The 23,670-nt window shown below is 33.2% G+C and overlaps 1 long non-coding RNA gene across 2 annotated transcripts; it reads left to right on the plus strand.

The window, feature by feature from the left end:
- Nucleotides 1-362: 362 nt before the first annotated feature.
- LOC127718154 (uncharacterized) lies at nt 363-10,421 on the plus strand. Of its 2 annotated transcripts, none has more exons than XR_007989586.1 (5): nt 363-530; nt 3,790-3,887; nt 6,879-6,955; nt 8,661-9,920; nt 9,999-10,421. It is a non-coding gene; the product is annotated as an uncharacterized LOC127718154 (long non-coding RNA). The 2 variants fall into 2 exon arrangements; XR_007989587.1 differs by having other exon boundaries at nt 8,661-9,882.
- The last annotated feature ends 13,249 nt before the right edge of the window (nt 10,422-23,670 follow it).

Below are 23,670 nucleotides of genomic sequence, written 5' to 3' on the forward strand. Positions count from 1 at the left end.
CGCACGTGGCAGGTGCATTCCACTACAATCTTAATTGACAAGGTTTTTTTACCTACCGAAGGTAGGCGGTTCTCCCTTGGCACTCCGGCTTTCTCCACCAATAAAAACTGACCGCCACGAAATAGCACAAAAGTGCCGAAAGTTACGTTAAACACCAATCAGTCAATCTGAGGAATGTAAACAAATATATATCTTCAATATTTCAAAGAAGAACTAAGCAAAATTTCCATCAAAATTAAATACAAATACATGATTTTGATTGATATCATATTTATAAACCAATCAAAATCATCAATGAAAGGACATTACGAGCCCGCGACAAGATTGCATTGTGTTAATTTCTATAATAATAAAAGTCACATTTAGATCTATATCAACGGTATTTAATCAGTAGATGACGAAGCGTTTTTCAAATTATCTACCTGTATTGTACCTGTACTAAGTTTAACAACAAACATTACAGGAAGATCTGCGTATACGGAAAACTAAAAGGAAAAAAAGATGGGAGTGAAGGTTCAAGTTGAGTATTGGTATGTATTTGTTTTTTATTCACAATAATTCTTTTGTATTATTGTAATATATTTTTTAAATTAAACGTAATCAGCTGTGATATCGATTTTTTCATTCATCGTCATTTAGTATCTGGCGAATTTCAATGTATTTAGGGTAAATCGATTGATTGGTGTTTGCTTAACGTCAAACGGCAAATATTTCATAATTTTTCAGGTCAAAGTTTTGATCGATAATAATTCCCTTCGCTCATACAGAAAAACACATATGCATAACCCCGGAATTGAACCTATATGTAGGTCTCATCGCAAAAAAAAATGAAGTTTATACTTGGGTTAACCGTATGATAGGTCAAAATATACAACTGATAAAAACGTCTGAGCTTTTTCAATGGTATCTCTTGAATAAATAAACAAACACGTATGTGTTTGTGTTTGGATTAAGCCACAACAGTCACAATGTAAGTATTCATTTGTATGTTTCGGAATTTATTGTGTCGTCCATTTCGATGAACTAGTATACATTATTGTTTAAGGGCCAGATGAAGCCCGACTCCAGATACAGAATTTTCTCGCTCCGTTGAATACATATTAGTAGCCTTGGGCTGTTTTCTGCCCTTTGGTTGAGGTGGTGTCTCTTTGACACATTTCCCGTTTCTATTCGCTATTCTATATATCTTTTAATTATTATAATTTATCAAATTGAAGTCGCTTAAGGTGGTACCTAACACTACAGGGAGATAACTCTGTAAAAATCAGCTAAACGTTTTAATTACGTTGTATTGTTAAGGGAATATTAAGCTTCTCAATGATCAAAGTTAGTGTTTGTCAAACTGCTATATAACCAGTCTAATTTTTCTGATAAATTGGTTGGTTCAAATTTTTTGAAATTTTTATATTTTTGTCAAAGGGTCAAAGTAAATACTTTGTCAAAATTTTATGAAAATTAAACGAGCCAAATTAATATTAGTCAAGGTGTTGGGTACCACCTTAATTATTATAATTTATCAAATTGAAGTCGCTTAAGTGTTCATTTATCATGGAATCAATAGCCTATTGGGCATTTTAATTTTAAAGTATTACAAATATTGATATATCTATGACCTAGACTTCTTTTTGTAATTAAGCAATTTTTGAAGGTATATAATACATTACACATATATTACATGAGCCATTAAAAACGGTCACTAAACATATCAAGGATTATTTAAATAATCATGACGAGGCAAGTTTTAAGTTCACAAATAAAAACTGAATGATCCTGAATGGGAAGTAATTCTATATTTTGTATTTAAATTTGTAGTTTAAGGGTGACTAGGGTAAAGACATGTTGTCATCTCTGTGCCTTCATACGACAGGATGGCCTCGTTGGGTCCTTTGCTTCGTGGCATGTTGCAAGGCTTAATTTCTGGCCCTCATGTTCCAGTGATAGTCCCAATTTCCCGCCTGTTCACTGGATGTAAAGCAAACTACAAGTAATCAATCATCGAAATGATCAAACGTACTTACGGAAAATTCAGTACTTAGTTTCATCTATAAATTAATAATTTTCAGTTTTCATTCTAGCTTATACTTTTATTGAGCGCCTCTATGTAGGCATCAGGAACAGGGAAATCCAATTTTCCAACTAATAAAGCAAAGGAATCGAGATAAACAAGAAACGTACACGAACAGCGTACTAAAAACACACATCTTTGCACACGATCACACACACTCACTACACATTGTTCTAAGTAAACACCGAATACGGTTTTGGAAATGAAGGAATTTCTTAAAGGCCGATTTTCTTCCTGTTGATGGTATTCCACGATTTCTAAAGTATATTTAGAATACGTCTAGACGTCTAGTACCCACAGACGTCAATAAGAAGTTTTGTTGGTCTGTTATTATTTTCGTTCATTAAAATACATATATATATATATATATATATACATGTGTATATATATAAACAAATCTAAATTGAAAACAACGTTCAAACCTATGATTGCGTTGGATAAAAACCGCAATTTTTATACGTGTCGAACAACGGATGTTCTTAAACCCTGCTGACTGCCATGGCGATTGCCAAATAAACGGATCACAGATGTTACACAATGGATCTTAATTATATTAATTTAATACCAAACAGAAAACAATAAACTTGCGGAAAAGATGGTATGCCGCAAACATGAGGTGCAAAAATTTGTACACCATATCCGGATTTCGACAATTAATGTCTCTTCAGTGATGTTAGGAATCGAAACGGTATTTGGAAGGCCATATAATTTACCTCAATTTGGGATTGACTCTTGAATTTTGAAGAGTCGAAATAGGATGAACGGATCATATAAACCCGAAGGCAAATATAATACAAGCCCAAACGAAAAAATATAAACAAATCTAAATTGAAAACAACGTTCAAACCTATAATTGCGTTGGATAAAAACCGCAATTTTTATACGTGTGCATGCAAAACAAATTTCTTTGTAGAGGGGTCTAAATACAGCACAAACAACATTTTCCAAAAGACCAAAAAAGTGAAAAAGTATATTTTAACAAAACGCATTTGACAAGCAGGTCGAACAACGGATGTTCTTAAACCCTGCTGACTGCTATGGCGATTGCCAAATAAACGGATCACAGATGTTACACAATGGATCTTAATTATATTAATTTAATACCAAACAGAAAACAATAAACTTGCGGAAAAGATGGTATACCGCAAACATGAGGTGCAAAAATTTGTACACCATATCCGGATTTCGACAATTAATGTCTCTTCAGTGATGTTAGGAATCGAAACGGTATTTGGAAGGCCATATAATTTACCTCAATTTGGGATTGACTCTTGAATTTTGAAGAGTCGAAATAGGATGAACGGATCATATAAACCCGAAGGCAAATATAATACAAGCCCAAACGAAAAAATATAAACAAATCTAAATTGAAAACAACGTTCAAACCTATGATTGCGTTGGATAAAAACCGCAATTTTTATACGTGTGCATGCAAAACAAATTTCTTTGTAGAGGGGTCTAAATACAGCACAAACAACATTTTCCAAAAGACCAAAAAAGTGAAAAAGTATATTTTAACAAAACGCATTTGACAAGCAGGTCGAACAACGGATGTTCTTAAACCCTGCTGACTGCCATGGCGATTGCCAAATAAACGGATCACAGATGTTACACAATGGATCTTAATTATATTAATTTAATACCAAACAGAAAACAATAAATATATATATACACATGTACATGTAAACCTGTATATTAACATCTTATTTCAAAATATTTTACAGTAGCGGATGAGGTTACGCAGGCAAGTACGAGGCGCTTCGCAAGCGCATCCTTGCCGAGGTAACTGGTGCTGACATTATAGGATCAAGGGGTCGCAAAAGTACGTATTCTTTTTTTAAGTTCAAATCGATAAAGAAAAAGATATAAAAACGGTAAATTTTTAATTAGTTAAAAATGCTTAATTCAATCTCGGATACTTTCGACATTACTCGTTACCTGCATAAATGTATGCATAATTTATCGTTCGTATTTTAATCTCCTCTGATTGGTTGATAGTAAAATCTGTTCACTTTTGGCAAATTTTATATTCCCTTGTCATTTGAATTAGCTTACTGGTCAATTCAACACGTTTAATTTATTAATGACTATCATTACCTATGTATTGAGTTTTGTTTTAATACATCGAAAAAGGATCGGAGGGAATTAATTGTATACCGACAATCATGCAGTACCAGGAAATATTATTAATCGAATATGTTTAAGGATTTGTGATTCATTAAAATTTGATCACATGTACGTTTGTATTTTACTCAGTTTGCACGCCAATACTGTTTTAGCTTTTCATAGGTCTAAAACAGCATATTGCACAGAGCATACAGCATGTAACAAAAATGCATTCTAGAAATCCCCAATTTTACAACTGTTCATGCAATAGCTGTTGATTAATAATATTATAACAATTGCAGCCTTTGGTTAGGTCAATATGATGTTATATCGACCTAGAGAAGCATATCGACCTCGGACTTCGTCTTCAGTCAATATGCTTCTCTTAGGTCGATATAACCTCGTATCGACCTCATACAAAGGAGAGGCGAAAGATATCAAAGGGACATTCAAACTCATAAGTCGAAAATAAACTGACAACGCCATGACTAAAAAAAGAAAGAGACAAACAATAGTACACAAAACACAACATAGAAAACTAAAGACTGAGCAACACGAACCCCACCAAAAACTGGGGGTGATCTGACGTGCTTTGGAAGGGTAAGCAGATCCTGCTCAACATGTGGCACACGTCGTGTTGCACATGTTAGTACAAACCCGGTAATAAGTCTAATTCTGTAGGTCACATTCGGGAAAAGGGGACGGGATTGTAGTTACGACATTAGGAACATAACCGCTATCATCTGTGAAACAGATATTCCGTAACGGTCAACCAACTCGTGATGGCGTCCGTAAAATTTAATAAGGAATGATTTCAACTTCACCATTTGGAAGGCTTGGTTTAAAAGCTTCCTTGTGAGCAGCAACCCTCTATCTCTAATTGTACAATATACAAGTGCAAGACAAACTACCAAACAGAAGTAACAACTCTTGAATTTTATACAAGGATGTATGATAATTCCAGTCATGATCTGCCAAATATGAATAAATATATATACATGTAGATGTGGTTCATAAGTGTTTCTCGTTTCTCGTTTTTTATATAGATTAGACCGTTGGTTTTCCCGTTTGAATGGTTTTACACTAGTAATTTTTTTGGGGCCCTTTATAGCTTACTGTTCGGTGTGAGCCAAGGCTCCGTGTTGAAGACCGTACTGTGACCTATAATGGTTTACTTTTATAAATTTTGACTTGGATGGAGAGTTGTCTCATTGGCACTCATACCACATCTTCTTATATCTATATAAACGTAAACACATTGCTTAAAGGCGTTATTATCTAGGATGTTTTTGCGAAGAAGTATTTCGTTTTATGAAGACATTATGAATTTAATTGAAAGAATAAGAACGGCGGGAACTATATACATTTTAGTAACCAATAGCTCAGTTCTCCTGAGTTAAAATTGAGAATGGAAATGGGGAATATGTCAAAGAGACAACAACCCGACCAAAGAGCAGAAAACAGCTGAAGGCCACTAATGGGTCTTCAACACAGCGAGAAATCCCGCTTCCGGAGGCGGGCTTCACCTGGCCCCTAAATAAAAATGTGTCCTAGTTCAGTGAAAAAAGAACGTCATACTAAACTCCAAAACATATATATGAACTAAAATTAAAAAAACATACAGGACTAACAAAGGCCAGAGGCACCTGACTTGGGACAGGCGCAAAAATGCGGCGGTGTTAAACATGTTTTGTGAGATCTCAACCCTCCCCCTATACCTCTAGCCAATGTAGAATAAACAAACACAAAGCAATACGCACAGTAAAATTCAGTTTAAAAGAAGTAACTTATTTCATCGACGGTAAAATATGTTTCCTTAACGTTCGTTGACAGATATTCAAAATAAATTCAGGACAAAATGAAATTGAGTAGTAGATCTAGTAGGTCGACTAGGGTGAAGGATACATTCTCTATTCAGACCAGTCGTAGCATTGAGCGTAATTATACACCCAAAAACACCGCAATTCCTAGTTTTAGATCATTTTGTAAATTATTTTTAGAACTTCAATGATGGTTATAATTTTATAATTATTCGTTTCTTCTAATTTGCCCATTTTTACCACAAATTCTTTACACTACAAGAGGTTGAAGTTTTACATATTTAATTACAAAAGACAACAAGACCCAAGTGTGTATTTAAGAATTCAGGAAGTTCCTGTTGAAGGTAATTCCAGAAAAGCATTTCGTGTGCATCAAATTTAAAATGTGTTGTTTTCATTTAAAAAAGTTTTTTTTTTCAATCAGAGGCCTTCACATAATTTAATCTTCCAAATAGAAGAAAAGATGTTCTAATAGAAAAAGAACGTTTCCTTCTTTTAATGATCATATATCATTGTCCGCAGATGGGAAATTATCAGGGAAACTAGACCAATCGTCTTGAAGAGAGATCAAAGAGAAATATTGAATTCATTTGGTTTAAACAGTATTTACATGTATTATTGAAACATTATAATAATTTAACAGTACAATTAAACATAGCAGTCAAATATGGGATTCGGAAACAAGTTTTGTTTAATCTAATACGTAGTTAATATAAAAATAAGAAGACGTGGTTTGATTGCCAATGAGACAACTGACCACCTAAGTTCGACATCAATCTGATTAGCAGAAGCAATTCATCTAGGACCCCTAACCTCCAGGTAACTTAAACATGCAACAATGAATAGAAATTCAAAAATTTATAAAACATTTTTTTCTATTATTTCAGATTCATTTGAAATTACGATAAATGGCAAACTTGTTTTTTCCAAATTGAATTTGAAAGGATGGCCAATTGAGGAAGATGTAGGTATATTTTATGGTTTCTTTTTATTAATCCCAGGTTTTGTTTTTATCTTTTGTGTCCACTTAACTTGTACAAAAATGTAGGTAAACTATTTAAAAGACCTTGGATCAAAAACAAACACAAAAACACATTTCAGAAAATCTTTTAAACTAAGTAAAATAAATTATAATTCTAAGGATACATAATTATGAACTAAAATTATATGCATATCCAAAGTCATTGTTTGATTCATATTTAAAACGATAACATTATATTCTAATGTTTAGTTTGAACATAAGCGATATTCATGACATAGTTGGCGTTGAACTGAGTGTGTTAAGTTTTTACTTTGCATGTTGACTGGTAGGCTCATACAAAACAAATACTGGGATTACCTTTATTTAGTATTTGAAAAAGCGATATATAGAGACTAAAGTTCGTTCCATAAATCATATAAAAAATGTAATACACTACGTCTCTGTATTGTTCATGAATGCGAAATTGAAAGAAAAAGATGTATATTAAAATGTGTGAAAGATTTGTCAAAAATTACATAAAAAAATCTAAATATTTTACAAAAAAATTTATTTGAAATTTACGCTTTTTTAATTGTTATGAAAGAAAAGGGGATGCTGGGCATTTAGAAAATACATCACCTATCTAAGAAAAAGTGAGAGGAATTTGAAAATATTAAGGGGAGGGGGGGGGGGGGGGGGGGGGGTAATTGAGATGTGAACATCTTCAAAAAACTAGTTTTGCATCTTTAAGGTATTTCATATTTTCAAAGCTTCAAAATTGTAGCTTGAAACCTATATAACCATCTATCATGATTGTCTAGATTATCTGATGTAAATTTATATTGCATTTAAAATCTAAGCATAACTTCCCTTCCCTACAAAAATTTACATATATCATTTAGAGGCTTTAAATGGCTTGCAGTGAGGTAGTTGTTTTGCTCATTGTTATAGCCTTTTTGTGCTGATGCGGCGTAAAGCAATCACCAATCAATCAATGAATCATTTTTAACGGCCGGACGATGACCTATAGTTCCTAACGTCTACGTCATTTGGTTTGGGGGGGGGGGGGGTCCTTCAATTCTGTATTCTTTAATTGTTTTAAGCCATTATTTCTTTTCTTTAAAAATTTTGCCCATTACTGTCATTTCTTTATGTTTTACCACCCCATTGTTCTCTTATCTTTTTTTTATGCCCCACCTAGGGGCATTATGTTTTTCGGTCTGTGCGTCCGTTCGACTGTTCGTTCGTCCGTCCATTCGTCCGTCTGTCCCGCTTCAGGTTAAAGTTTTTGGTCAAGGTAGTTTTTGATGAAGTTGAAGTCCAATCAACTTGAAACTTAGTACACATGTTCTCTTTGATATGATCTTTCTAATTTTAATGCCAAAATTAGAGTTTTGACCCCAACTTCACGGTCCACTGAACATAGAAAATGATAGTGCGAGTGGAGCATCCGTGTACTATGGACACATTCTTGTTTACGGCCTGTTTTTCTCTGTTCATATTTTTTTACCTATATTTTTCACTTTTTGCCCAGTATTCTCTATTCTATAAACCCCAACCAGACCCTCAATTATATAAGTATATATCAATGACTCAGAAATTAAGTACATTTGTACCGAAACCTTCGACTAATGCATACATTGCAATTTAAAAAAAACATCATTTAGATATGAATTGTTTAAATATGACATTACTTTCTACATTTTAGCTGATAGAGGTTATACGTCAAGCAGATAGTGGTATGGAACCAAAGGAACTGTCGACATGCAGGAAAGATAGTTGTGTGATTTGTTAAACCGTGATGTGATTAAAAAGACAGACATAAAAATGAAACATTTTGTAAAATGTAAATTAATCTTCTGTTCGTATTTGATATTCATGTAGTTCACTGAATGAAAGGACATATGGGGTAAAATCAGAAACAAATCTTGATAAAACTGCTCAACAGGAAATTAACCCCCGCCCATGAATCACAAAACATTTTTTTCTATTTCAAGTTAATAATCTTATGTTTCTATATAAAACTGAAACCTACGAACAAGGCAAATATTGTGAATCAAATAAAGTAGTTGAAAGCCCTGGAAAAATAAAAAATATGATAGATAATGGAATCTTAACAATATTTGATAAAGAAATATTTTAGAATATAGCAGACGAAAAAGGAAATAAATAAATGATCAAATTATCAATATCTTTGCTTTAAAAACTTAAAACTATTCAGTTCCTTGAATGCGAGAAATAAATTGGCGATAAACCTTAGGAAAACAGCCACTTCATTAAACAAAAATGCATTGATAATATAACAGACGATAATATTCGTTATTGAAGCTCACGGTAAAATTAATGACATCTTCATTAAAAAAGTCGATTACATCGTTCATATTTCTGATTTTTTAATAGTTATCATTTTATCAATAAATGAAAGCTGTGGTAAAAAGTGATGGACCCACAGTTTGATGTATAGTTGAAGAATGGTAGTTTTCTTAATCAATCACAAATAAGATCGTTCTGTATGCAGACCCACAATTATTAAAGACATTAAAATTGAAAGTGTGTTTGTCTATTTTTGTTTGTACTAGTTCTGTAATGTTGAGCACTGCGTCTGTTTAATAAATAGTTCTGTTATGTTGAGCACTGCGTCTGTTTAATATTTAGTTCTGTAATGTTGAGCACTGCGTCTGTTTAATATTTAGTTCTGTAATGTTGAGCACTGCGTCTGTTTAATATCTAGTTCTGTAATGTTGAGCACTGCGTCTGTTTAATATTTAGTTCTGTAATGTTGAGCACTGCGTCTGTTTAATATCTAGTTCTGTAATGTTGAGCACTGCGTCTGTTTAATATTTAGTTCTGTAATGTTGAGCACTGCGTCTGTTTAACATTCAGTTCTGTAATGTTGAGCATTGCGTCTGTTTGATATTTAGTTCTGTAATGTTGAGCATTGCGTCTGGTTAATATTTAGTTCTGTAATGTTGAACATTGCGTCTGGTTATAATATTTAGTTCAGTCATGTTGAGCATTGCGTCTGTTTAATATATAGTTCTGTCAGGTTGAGCATAGCGTCTGTTTAATATTTAGTTCTGTAATGTTGAGCACTGCGTCTGTTTAATATTTAGTTCTGTCATGTTGAGCACTGCGTCTGTTTAATATTTAGTTCTGTAATGTTGAGCACTGCGTCTGTTTGATATTTAGTTCTGTAATGGTGAGCACTGCGTCTATTTAAAATTTAGTTCTGGCATGTTGAGCACTGCGTCTGTTTAATATTTAGTTCTGTAATGGTGAGCACTGCGTCTGTTTAATATTTAGTTCTGTAATGTTGAGCACTGCGTCTGTTTAATATTTAGTTCTGTAATGTTGAGCACTGCTTCTGTTTAATATTTAGTTCTGTAATGTTGAGCACTGCGTCTGTTTAATATTTAGTTTTGTAATGTTGAGCACTGCGTCTGTTTAATAAATAGTTCTGTTATGTTGAGCTTTGTGTCTGTTTGATAAATAGTTCTGTAAGGTTGAGCATTACGTTTGTTTATTTAGTTATGTAGTGTTGATCATTGAAAGATAAATAATAGAGAAAAACTAAAAACAATAATTTCCGAAAATGTTTTAATGAAATAAATAAATCAATTTGATCATAATATGATGTTATTGTGTACAACACTACGGGTGCAACAAGTAGAGCAGGATCTGCTTACCCTTTCGGAACATCTGATGATATACATGTATCCCCTGCTTTTTTATGGAGCTCGTATTGCTTAGTCTTTTTTTTCTTTATTAGTGTTTTGTAGAAAGTTTGTTTATCTTCTGTCATTTTTCGTTTTTTGCATTGGCATTGTCGATTTGTCTTCGACTCTTGAGATATGATGTCCCTTTGGTGACGTTCGTCTCTCTTCTTCATGAAACCTTTTTTATACCAGAAGATCAAATATAATGAAAAAAGTAAAATAACAAAAATACCGAACTCCAAGGAAAATTCAAAACGGAAAGTCCCTTTCCAAATGGCAAAATAAAAAGCTTAAACACATCAAACGAATGGAAAACAACTGTCATATTCCTGACTTAGTACAGGCATAAAAGGGGGAAAATACCATAGGGCAAATAAAATACTATAATTTTATGTTGAAGAAGGACAGACTTCTACATGGACAGATAATTATCCACAAAACACTACAAACTACATAGAAAACTAAAGATTAAACAACATAAACCCCACCAAAAAACCGGTTGAACTCATCTGCTCTCGGAGGGTTGGGAGCTCTTGTTTAAGTGATAACACTCATAAAAATGACAAGTTAACAATTAGGATTCATAAAGCTATACGAGTTGGCATGCATACTATTGGCCTGTCGAGAGTTACACAAAAATCTGTTGAAACGAAATCCTATCGGAAGACATTCTCACTAGAGAAGATCGATTCTTCGTCGGGAAGTGAGATACTATAGAAAGATGATAATATTTTGACTACTTTCTATCAAGGAACCAGTTCGAAAACTGTAGGAGGTGTTGATTACACGAAATACGCACCGAAATATGGTATCTCAATTCATTTGCAATTGAAAATAAATCAATTGCAGTTACCACCCTTTAATATGGCTATTTGTAATTTTCTCAAAAATACAACAATCAAAACGTATTAAGTCAATTACATTCCAAAAGTAAATAGAATGATACACAATCATCATGCAAATGATAGCAATATAACACGAAGTTCCTTCATGAAGATTAAACTGCAAGTAATCAATTGTAAAAATACCACAGCAAACAAAATTTCTATTGAAATAAAATGTTTCACGTCAAATGACTTGGTTTGCTCCTCCCCTTATGAAGTTTAACTGAAGGTGAGGGTGCCGACCTTTGATAGAATGAGACAGAGTGAGTGGATATGCGAGCGAGAGGATTAGAAAGTGATTGAGAGATGTTGGATGAGCGAGAGAGTGATTGAGTGAGTGAGCAAGAGACTGGATGAGGATGAGAAAGAGAGAGTGTGGATGAGCGAGCGAGAGTGGTTGATCGAGCGAGCGAGAGAGAGATAATGATAATAATGATAATAATAATATCTTTATTTAAAGAGAGTAACTCATTTGGATGAAACCAATTTTCAATAAGGCTCTCTACATATAATATTAACTACATGAATAAAACATAATCAATCTACTAATACATAAATATTAAAATATTAAAATATATATATATATATAAACATATAACAAAAATAATACACCTATAGTACACATTGTGGTTAAACTGATAAACTTCACACTTTGTGAAAAATATTATGACTTGTAAGGCCACGCCAATTTAATTCCTTGTTCGACGGACCCGCCTGCACATATTTTTTCCTAACGGGAAAAAAATATTTTTTTAAATATTACCGCTTCCCGAATCCGGAAAAGTAATCGTATCTATTTCCCGCGCCGGTTTTTTTGTAAACATTAAAAACAAAATAAAAAGCGATCGCAACAGCGTTTTATTCAATGTCAAATTGCGACCCTTTAAACTGTTTCGAGCATTAACACAGATTTCTAATCAAAGTCAAGGACGATTCTTCACAAAATCATGCCGATTTTCGATGTTAGAATAAAGGACGTGGGGGAGAAGTGTTGCCTTCAGCTGCAATATCGTTTGCCAGCGGAACAAAACTATCCATACCCGTTGCATTTTTATGCACCTGTCCTAAGTCAGGAGCCTATTGTTCAGTAGTTGTCGTTTGATGGTGTGGTTCATAGGTGTTTCTCGTTTTGTATATATATTAGACCATTGGTTTTCCTGTTTGAATTGTTTTACACTTGTCATTTTGGGGCCCTTTATAGCTTGCTGTTTGGTGTGAGCAAAAGCTTCGTGTTGAAGGCCGTACTTTGACCTATATGGCTATAATTGTTAACTTTAAATACATTGTGACTTGGATGGAGAGTTGTCTCATATGCACTCATACCACATCTTATTTATATACAAAGTGCCAAAAATACAAAGAACAACAATTAGAACACAAAAACGACAGAGACACAGACAACCAAGATATAACACAAAACAACTAAAAAGTACACACATCAACAAACAGCACAAACCCAAAAAAACGGGGGTGAACTCAGATGCTCCGAAAGGATGAGCAGTTCCTGTTTCTTGCAAGACACCCGCCGTGTTGCTAGTTATAAGTCATGTCCGGTGAAGGTCATGGAGGAAAGACATCTATGACAATTCAATGGAGATCATTTAAAGCAGTTAAAATAATTATTCAATTATTCAGTTCAAGATCTGATGTCCTCAGAAAGTAACAATAATACAGTAATACAAGAAGTCATAAATATGCTGCAATTAAAAGTGGGCATTACATGTCTTGGTGAACAGGAAAAAAAAACCAACACTTTAGCAGTTGATAAATTAAAGAAATGTCAAAGTACAAGAAGTAAATCAAGTTTCATACCATCTTGTTTTGATCAATATTGTCAGAACCTATGTTTACAAAAAAAAATTATAATCGCTCGCCTTTACTTTTCAAACTTCGCCTCAAAAATTGGCAAATTGAATTTTTTTTTATTAAAATTTTCAAATCGCTCGCTCGCCCCAATTTCTGGAGTGGAAAATCCGTAGAACAAGAATTTTTTTGCAATTTTAGTGAACTGTCAATTAAAAACTTGTTGAAGTTTCCCCATTCTGAACAACAGTAATCCAAATGTGGAAGAATATTTCACAGTGACGTTCATTAATATGTTGGCCATAAATGGATATATTTATTGTGTCATTGCACATGGCAGACAGTTTTTGTTTTGAACCTATACGCATTGTCTTTGTTCTTGATACATTTACTAACATTTTGTTTTACTCACACCAATGACAAATATTTTCTAATACAGCATTGAGTGCCTGACTTATATACCTTTTGTCTTTTCCAATCACATAAATAGTGCTATCATCAGATTGGATGAGCGAGAGGATGAGCTAGCAAGAGACTGGATGGGTAGATGAGCAAGTGAGAGAGTGAGTGGTTATGCGAATGAGTGAGCAAGCAAGAGAGAGAAAGTAAGTGAATGGATGGGCAAGCGACTGAGCGAGAGAGAGTGAGAATGTGTGGATTCATGAGCGAGATAGGGGATGCCCGAAAGTGAGCGAGTCAGTTAATGGGAGAGTGAATAAAAGAGATGGAGCGAGTGAATTAATGAATGCAATTGTTTTGATAACATTTAGGTTTAAATAATAGCTATGAATGATAATATAAACGGATGTAGGGTGCATGTAAATATGAAAGCAAACCACCAACAGAATAGATAAATACAAATGATCAGCAAGACACGATCAATAAATAGGCAAAACAAAGCCAATATAGTCAGTCTACTTCTAATAGGAGTTACTAACCTTGATATTGTTAACCCAGTTTTGTTGTTTTAGAAATTAAAAATTATAGTAATTATAGAGAAACTAAATAGAAAAATGATCAGCAATACAACATCAACAAAAGAGAGATTTTAGTTATGAACTATTATAATACATACCTGCCAATTTTCTCCATAGGGTATTAAAAGCACAAGAGGACCTTATTCATATAAATGTCATTAGTGTACTTAATTATAACATTTATGGTTTTGAATGAGTATACTAGTACATGTTTTTACTCCTCTAAATGTCTTTTTAAAAGTATTTTGTCTAAATAATTGAGTTTTATGAGAGTCAGAGAGTTAGGTCAACACCTCTCATAGGGTATATCTCCCATCAAGCGGGAAAGTTGGGATGTCTTGCTATAATTCAGCCTACAATGTTGGAGAGGTGTCATTGATAAATATGCACAAAGATACAGGTGAGCGAAACATGCTATTTAGAGCATGTAGCTTTTATATCAAGTTACTGTACCTGATGTGTTTTAGTTAATTACTTCATTAATGATGGAATTCATTTTAAAAGTTGACAAATATTTAAAGCATTATTAGTGCAAGTAGAAACCAACGTGAAAAAGGTTCTTCTACACACCTCCTTAAAAGAATCCCCAAGAAGGAGGTTTCGGTCCCACTTTTTAGGTTTGAAAAGTAGACAGTTTTTTCATTCTATTTCAAAAAGAAATAAATTATTTTTTTGTAAATTTTTGTTCTTGTTTCTTAGTTAATGATGTTTAAAAAAACAAAGGAACATAGACTCAAATGGACGGTTTGCACAAGAAGTTTCTTAAATAAAGAAGAGAGGTATTTAATGAAAATTTGAATATATGGAAACTACATAAGGTGGTGAACAACTTCAACTGAAGTTTCAATGATCTGGGTAAAAACTGTAGGAGAAGTTGATAACACAAAATTGATACCGTCCTTTAAAAATTAAGCTGAAAAATGACTCTTGCTGATTATGGAAAATGAGGAGAAATTCCGAGGCAAATTTCATAACTGCAGTTGAACAATTTCGGTATGATTGTGTTCAATCTGTTTGATAATTTGGGTTGAAAACTGAATTTGATTACACAAAGTTGGTACGTTTTTCTTCGAAATTTTGCTTAGCTTTGTCAATCAAGCGTGAACTGTTTTACCTATAGTAGTTATTTTTTTTTAATTTGGATCGTGAACTAAAAGAAAAAAAACTTTATTATACACAAATTAGTGAAAGGTGAGATTGTATGTAGATTTTTAATTACGTTATTCAATAAACAAAACTGTGCAAGAATTTCATAAAGATTGGTGAGTTTTGGACGATTAAGGACCCATTCCTCGAGAATAACTATGTGAAAGTTGTCATAATCAAAATGGAGCTTGCTTTTTTAGTTGTGACATTTACAACATACTGCGTTTGACTTGGAAAATGCCAACTTATCAAAACTATATAATAATAATAATAATAATAATAATAATAATAATAATAATAATATCTTTATTTAGAGAGAGTAACTCATTTGGATTATACCAATTTTCAATAAGGCTCTCTTAATACAATAATAATTACATTAAAAATTAAACAATACAAATTCAATAATAATGATAAATAAAGATGCAATACAATTTAAATTCAACAAATAATTATTATATGACATTACAGTACAAATATCATGGTAATGTTAAAAGTACATAGATTTGTAGTTGTGCTTAAATTCTAATACTGTGTTAGGTTTTTTAATGAAACACTGGCTACAGCTGACGATTCGTCTTATGACTCTTAAAGGACTAATGAGGGTCTAGATTGGGGACCTTCGTTTCTTAATTGGTCTATTTTTCTGTACTCCATATATTTTTTTGCCCTTAATTCTGCACTTTGTATCCATTATTCTCTATTCTGTAAACCTCATCATTAACCTCACTAATTAAGAAACCATAAAAAGGTAGCTTGTTTTTATGACATCGAGGATTCTTTTAAAAATTATAAGGATTTGTGAAAGCATACTTTATAAAAGTTTAAAACCCGTCTTTAAGAAATAATCCACAATGCTTTCCTCCATAAAAATGGTACCATACGCTACAAATTTATTGTTTTGGTATATAATTCGGCATCTTTTGCTAAATATGAGCTCGAAAATAAAACATGCATGCTACACCGAAGAACAAGTCATCAGTATGCTGGAGTTTCTCATTGACAACATATTTGTTGAATTTGGAGGTAGATTTTCCAGCAGGTTGTCGGCATTCCAATGGGAACCAACTGTGCACCTCTCCTATTTTCAATATGAATCGGAGTTCTTTTATACACTTGTAAAAACGAACAGATCAAAGAAGCTAGATCATTTAATTTCACCTACAGGTATATTGGTGATGTTCTTTCTATTAACAATCCAAACTTTTCTGATTGTGTACCATTAATATATCCCCCTGAACTGATATTAAAGAAACCACAGATGCAGCTTCCTTCGCCTCATTTTTAGACATTTACCTCAAATTTGACAACAGCGGTCAACTCAGTACCAAAATCTATGACAAACGAAGCGATTTCAATTTTGAAATTATAAATTTTCCTCACCTTAGCAGCAATATACCGTATAGCGGGTTATTTTCGCGGGGTGTTTATTTTCGCATATTTTGGCAGGTCAGGGGAAATCGCGAAAATAAATTCCGCGAACATTTATGCATACGTTCGATACTTTCTAATAGCTAATGCGTTAAGATTGCTGGATCCCAATTATTGCGACGTTAACCAAGATTGGTAATATAAAAATTCAAACAAAATTTAGATTCCGATTTTTAATGATCACAATAACCAGAGACTCTTATTTCATTTCAAACAAGAATGACAATTGTTAGGGAATAAAACCAGTTACGGATATCAATATTTCCAGTTACGTATATCAACGACAATTTATCTTCTTCAGTTACCCACATCATCAATTTTTTGGACGACTGGTTTCTCCATTTAGCGGTTGAAATATGAAAAATCATCAGCTTATTCCCATCACTCGTTGTTCGTAGTTGTATGAAGAAAGGGCAGCTTTGCCTAAATGTGGCCTGCTTAGGACGCTGACTTGAGCTACTGTGCATTAATTCTTTTCATTCTGCATTTGAATAAGAATAAAAGTTCAATTTGCCAATATAGATCGTTGATATTCAGGTTTTCTGGTGTTGACTTAAATTTTTCCAATTCTTGACGAAATTGTTCATTTTGTTTCACATACAGTTGTGCTCTTTCCCACATTGTGTGCAGCTGCTCTTTCAGATTGCTGATTTCTTCATCTTTTTGACTGTTCTGTTGTCTAAAATTTTCACGGTCAATATTATTCTCCTTATTTTATATTAAGTTAATAATGTTAAGGCCCTATACAAAATCAAACTAAACGTTCATCAAAGTCTAATGTCGAGGAGATAGACCAATTCAATGATAAGCTAGGGATTGATAATCTTAACAGAAATATAGTTTCTTTAACCGCAGCTTTTCAGAAACATATCGCCAGGCCAAACCCGAGCACCTTGACGCACTCCAATCTAGATACGGAACGTCATGTAAATAGATCACGCGATAATATATCGGTGACACTTAATAGAAATAGACCGGGTGGTGAAAGTAATGAAGAAAGGGTACAAGTACCTACACCCAGGTTAGACTTGATTAGCTGGGGTGACAATGACATCGGTAGCGATCCAATTCGCAATTATAATTTTAATGAATTTTATATAAATTATTTATCAGATAGTTATACCCCTAACATGGGTGTTATAACACCACCTATTATTGGTGCTAACCCAGCTGATGCTTTTCAGAGAGCTTTTAAAGAGCCTACTAGTGAAATAGACAAAGGTGAGGTTTTCGAGGAAAACCCTGAGGATACTGAGTGGAACATTCCTCAGCTTAATACAAAGGAGAGAACTGGGCACAAAATAGGGACAAACCTATCAAAAGCAGTCAATGCTTCCGTGTCTATAAAATCTAATAAAGATTGTATAACTGATATAACTAAAAGGCATTTAAGGCCTGACAATTGTTCCTTGGTGGTTGTACCCTAGGTAAATAAAGAGATTTGGGAGAAAGTTAAATTTAGGCAACAATATTTCACCAATGTTTTCAATTCAAGCAACAATATTTACTGATGTTTTTAATTTAGGCAACAGTAATAAACGATGTTTAAACTCTGATAACTTATAAATTTATTTTTAATATACCAACCAAGAGGAAGTCGCCTGAACTTTAATAAATATGCTTACTTTAATGAAATATTAACTGTACCTCTAATAGACCAGTTAGACATTTGAAATTTTTTGTCAGTTATACATGTAAGTCAGATCTTCAAAATTTACTAAAAAAAAAAATTAATATTGTTGCCATATCCGGTATAGTCTTATGGAACATATTTGCAAACGCTTTGCCGATTTTATTGTTTTAAAAATTGCATTTAAAAAGAGACAAAAGTACTTTTATTCTTATTCAAATGCAGAATGAAAAGAATTAATGCACAATAGCTCAAGTCAGCGTCCTAAGCAGGCCACATTTAGGCAAAGCTGCCCTTTCTTCATACAACTACGAACAACGAGTGATGGGAATAAGCTGATGATAACAAATATGTACAGTGAAGAACATAATCATATTCTAAACCAGAATATATGATATGTACTATCAAATAATTTTTTTTATCGGAGTCTTTGGTCAATTCTGTGCTATCAACTACAAACACTTTTTTTGACGTTATTGTCAAATTTACCCTATCAACTACAACTTTTTTGTTGGCGTCTTTGTAAGATTTATTTGTATTTTTGTTTGAATTTTTTAGTCATTTGTATTGTTTGTCTGTGATGTATGTTTACACAGTTTTGAATTAGTCTATAACATTTTGAATAAAAGATACAATTTAATCACAATTTTCTTTGGTTGCTACGGAAATACTTCTGTTGCTATGAGGAAAAAAATAGACAATTTTTAAAGAAAATAAAGTTTCAATTCAGAATATTTATGTACATTCAATTCTCTCATTGTTTTCTTAGAAACAAATTGATGTCACAAGATTAAACCCAAAATTTAACCATTTTTGACGAAAAATTTTCATTGTTCAATGAGTGTTTTAAAATTTCCAACTATCCACAAGCAGGAAGCAGGTGCACAGTAGATGTAAAACTTGCTTAAACCATACAACTCATAATTACCAAGCTGCAGACCAAATATAAAATCCTTCCCTTCCATAGAAGCCAAGAAAACTTTGAAGAACGTTTTCTACCCAAGGTATTTCAGACGGGGAGACAGATGGATGGACGGACAGAGGGAACAGCGGTAACTAGACCAGCTAATTATCCCCCTGAACTGATATTAAAGAAACCACAGATGCAGCTTCCTTCGCCTCATTTTTAGACATTTACCTCAAATTTGACAACAGCGGTCAACTCAGTACCAAAATCTATGACAAACGAAGCGATTTCAATTTTGAAATTATAAATTTTCCTCACCTTAGCAGCAATATACCGTATAGCGGGTTATTTTCGCGGGGTGTTTATTTTCGCATATTTTGGCAGGTCAGGGGAAATCGCGAAAATAAATTCCGCGAACATTTATGCATACGTTCGATACTTTCTAATAGCTAATGCGTTTTGTACACTATCTATTATTTCCCGTTCGACGGATCAATAATGGTTTATGTTAATTTAAACAACATAAATGCCAAAGGCCATTGTTCACTGGCTGTCAGATGTTAATTAGTTTATTGGTTACATAATAAAATAAATAATAATATAAGAATGTAAGGTACGCTGTCAGGTATTTTATCCTTATTTAGCACATACTTACAACTTCTCGTCCAATCAAATTGCTTATATTTGCCTTCTAATTTTCATAGTACATACTTTTCCTGTGTACTAAGTAACTACGCATGAATGACCACAAGGGTAAGATTTCATTGTATCGTAATCAAGATATTTAAAACAAAAATTGCCACTGGCTATTTTGAAATAAAATGCTGTGTTCCAAATTAAATTAAATAGTTTGTAATTAGTTTTCACGTTGAATTTTAAATATTCTGCTATTAAAATCTTTGGATCTAAAAATTGTTTTTGACAATTGCAAATTTTATTATTTAGATAAAGGGTAATACATATGGTTCTTTATACCTTGATTAGAGTACAACGATATCTTAAAATTATGATAATGTATCATCCATGCAATTACTTTGTACACAGAAAAGTGTGTACTATGAAACCTTGTGCAGGAAAATTAAAGCAACTTGGTGATAATTTTTTAAACTTTCTTAAGGAAGGTGATCTATTTCGTCATGAATTGATTGATTTGATGATTATTGGTTGCTTAATGTCCAGTGGCAAAATTTCATGCATGTTCAGGACGATGTCATGAATTGAAAAACTGTGATTATGTCTGAAGATAATGTGCAACCTATATATACATATAAACATATTCTGATAAATCTTTTAGTTTTTACTTTGAAATAATAAAAAAAAACACAAAACACAAAACCTATAATCTCTGATCTATTGGTAGTTGCTTTTTAATGCCTATCTGCTAGACTATATCTATGGGGACAAACTATCTCTAAGTTTCAAATTTTATTATAGCTTTAGTTTTACTGTGAAATTAAAAAATGTTTTCAAAACATGTAAAGCTTCCACTGCAATTTAATTATTGCCTGCTTTTGGTCAATTTATTTTGTCATCTAACCATGTAAGAAGAAATGTATAGTAAAACACCGCTTTATATCAGTATACATACTTACACCAGTCGCTACCATCTTTTCATTCTGGAGTGAAGGGCCTTTTAAAATCACATATTTTACAATAATACTAGTGAGTAGATTTACAAAACTTCGTTAATGAGCTCCTTTTTACAAACACCTGTGATACAAGTAGTCAGCCAAAATAAACTATCAATAGACCAATTAAAAGATTACTCGAGTTGTAAATATGTGCTAAATTGGATAGTCTATGAAAAGGTATATACTATGAAATTAAGAGCTCGGGGCAAGCCCCTCGCTCTAAATTTCATAGTATATACCTTTCCATAGACTAACCTAGACCAATTAGTGTCAAATTATATAAGAGTTGCAAATCACTTATGATAATTTTATAATCTAATTAGTACATCAAAGGTCCGGTAAATTTCGTAACTAATCAACCGTAACATTTACAAGAAGTTTGTACACCTGTTACAACTTCATCCAAGTATGGAGTATACATTTCTCAACTCATACGATATTCAAGAGCTTGCGGCTGCTACTCAGACTTTGTAAAATGTCATCGAAGTCTGGGCAAAAAATTAATGTCTGATTATTATGAGCCATGGTTTTTTGAAAACACGTCTTGTCCTTTTTCTCAAAAAGTTCATCGCAAAGCACAAAGACCTAGAAATATACATTGGCTATTTCACAAATAATACTGAATTATAGATTCTAGGTGCTGAAGTTGTGCTTAACAGTTTTCACTGTATTTGTATTCGTCCTATTATGGCCGTATGACTTTTGACGTGACATTGTATTTATGCATCCCGCTTTTTTTACTTTGGGCGTTCCTTGTGCAGGTGGGTTCTGAGGTGAGATTCAGATGCAAGAGGTTTTTACAGTGTTGCTTCCCTTGTATTTATATTTTACTTAATGTATACTTATCGAAAAATTATGTACTATATATGATATGTACTATCAAATAATTTTTTTTATCGGAGTCTTTGGTCAATTCTGTGCTATCAACTACAAACACTTTTTTTGACGTTATTGTCAAATTTACCCTATCAACTACAACTTTTTTGTTGGCGTCTTTGTAAGATTTATTTGTATTTTTGTTTGAATTTTTTAGTCATTTGTATTGTTTGTCTGTGATGTATGTTTACACAGTTTTGGCTGCTGGATACCAATTATTGTCACATTAACCTTCTATGTATGTTTAGGTTGCTCACCCAATTTTGTCAATATAACGGAACTATAAACAACTGATATGCAAGTGGGAGGTTCAGCTAGCTATAAAACCAGGTTTAACCCTCCATATTCTTCGGAAAATGCCTGTACCAAGTCAAGAACATTACAGTTGTTTTCCACTCGTTCCATTGGTTTATAACGTCTGATTTCGTCAGTTTTTGTGGACTTCCCCTTTTTGAATTTGCCTTGAAGTTCGGTATTTTTGTTATACTTTTTTCTTTTTATCTATGAGAGAAATGGAAATAATACGTTTTTTATGAGGAAATCCAATATCAAAGAAACCACTAGTTTGAAAGTCGTCATATCCTAAAGATGTCTAACTTTTTTAGTTGTGGCATTTTAAAATCATGATCCTATGATAGCAAGAACGTTCTCACCCAACATATGAAAAACTGAATACTTTTTGAAATCATCCAATAGAAAGACACTATGTCTTTTGTAAAACCTAGCAGAATGTGCCTAATACCTTTCCGGAGCACCTGAGATCGTTTTTAACCATTGCGTTGTCAGTTTGTCTTCGACTAATGAGTTTGAATATTTTTTGTATCTTTCGTCTTTCTTTTTCTCTAACATTGTGTAAAGCTTTCATGATGATTCGTGAACGTATATTCGAGTCATCATGAGATAAACTAGTATGAAACATTACCTAGTTTATGACATTATAATTAAAACTCACCAGGATTAGAACTTTGTACGCCAGACGCGCGTTTCGTCTGTAAAAGATTCATCAGTGACGCTCGAATCAAAAAAGTTAAGAAGGGAAAAGAAACGACGAGATTGAAGAGCATCGAGGAACTGAATTTCAGACAGGTTTTATACGACTTATTCGAAAATCATTGATGATGATTCATTATTAGTGTTTAACGCCACTATCAGCACTCTCGGCGCCCAGTTATTGTTGGCGGAGGAAGCCGGAGACAACCACCGACCATCAGCAGAAAAACTCGCCTTCCTAGTTCCTAATTTGATAGAGATTCGTGAAAGCATATTAGATCTCTCAAAACATGTTTAACCCCGCCGCATTTTTGCGCCTGTCCCAAGTCAGGAGCCTCTGGCCTTTGTTAGTCTTGTATTTTTTTTTAAATTTTAGTTCATTAATATGTTTCGGAGTTTAGTGTGACGTCCATTTTCACTGATCTAGTACACATTTTTGTTTAGGGGCCAGCTGAAGCCCGCCTCCGAGTGCGGGATTTTCTCGCTGTGTTGAAGACCCTTTGGTGGCCTTGGGCTGTGTTCTGCTCTTTGGTCGGATTGTTGTCTCTTTGACACATTCCCAATTTCCATTCTCAATTTTATTAGAGTATCATGACACATGAAATACTGCATATTTTTAACGATTTAGGTCCAATTAACACTCCGAAGCAGTTAATATGAAATTTATCAAATCGATAGGAAGCCAGGTTTCCGGAAATAACATGATTGTATTTAATGTTGGATAAGC

This window comes from Mytilus californianus, unplaced genomic scaffold (genome assembly GCF_021869535.1).
Source record: "Mytilus californianus isolate M0D057914Y unplaced genomic scaffold, xbMytCali1.0.p SCAF_10, whole genome shotgun sequence".
Lineage (NCBI taxonomy): Eukaryota > Metazoa > Mollusca > Bivalvia > Mytilida > Mytilidae > Mytilus > Mytilus californianus.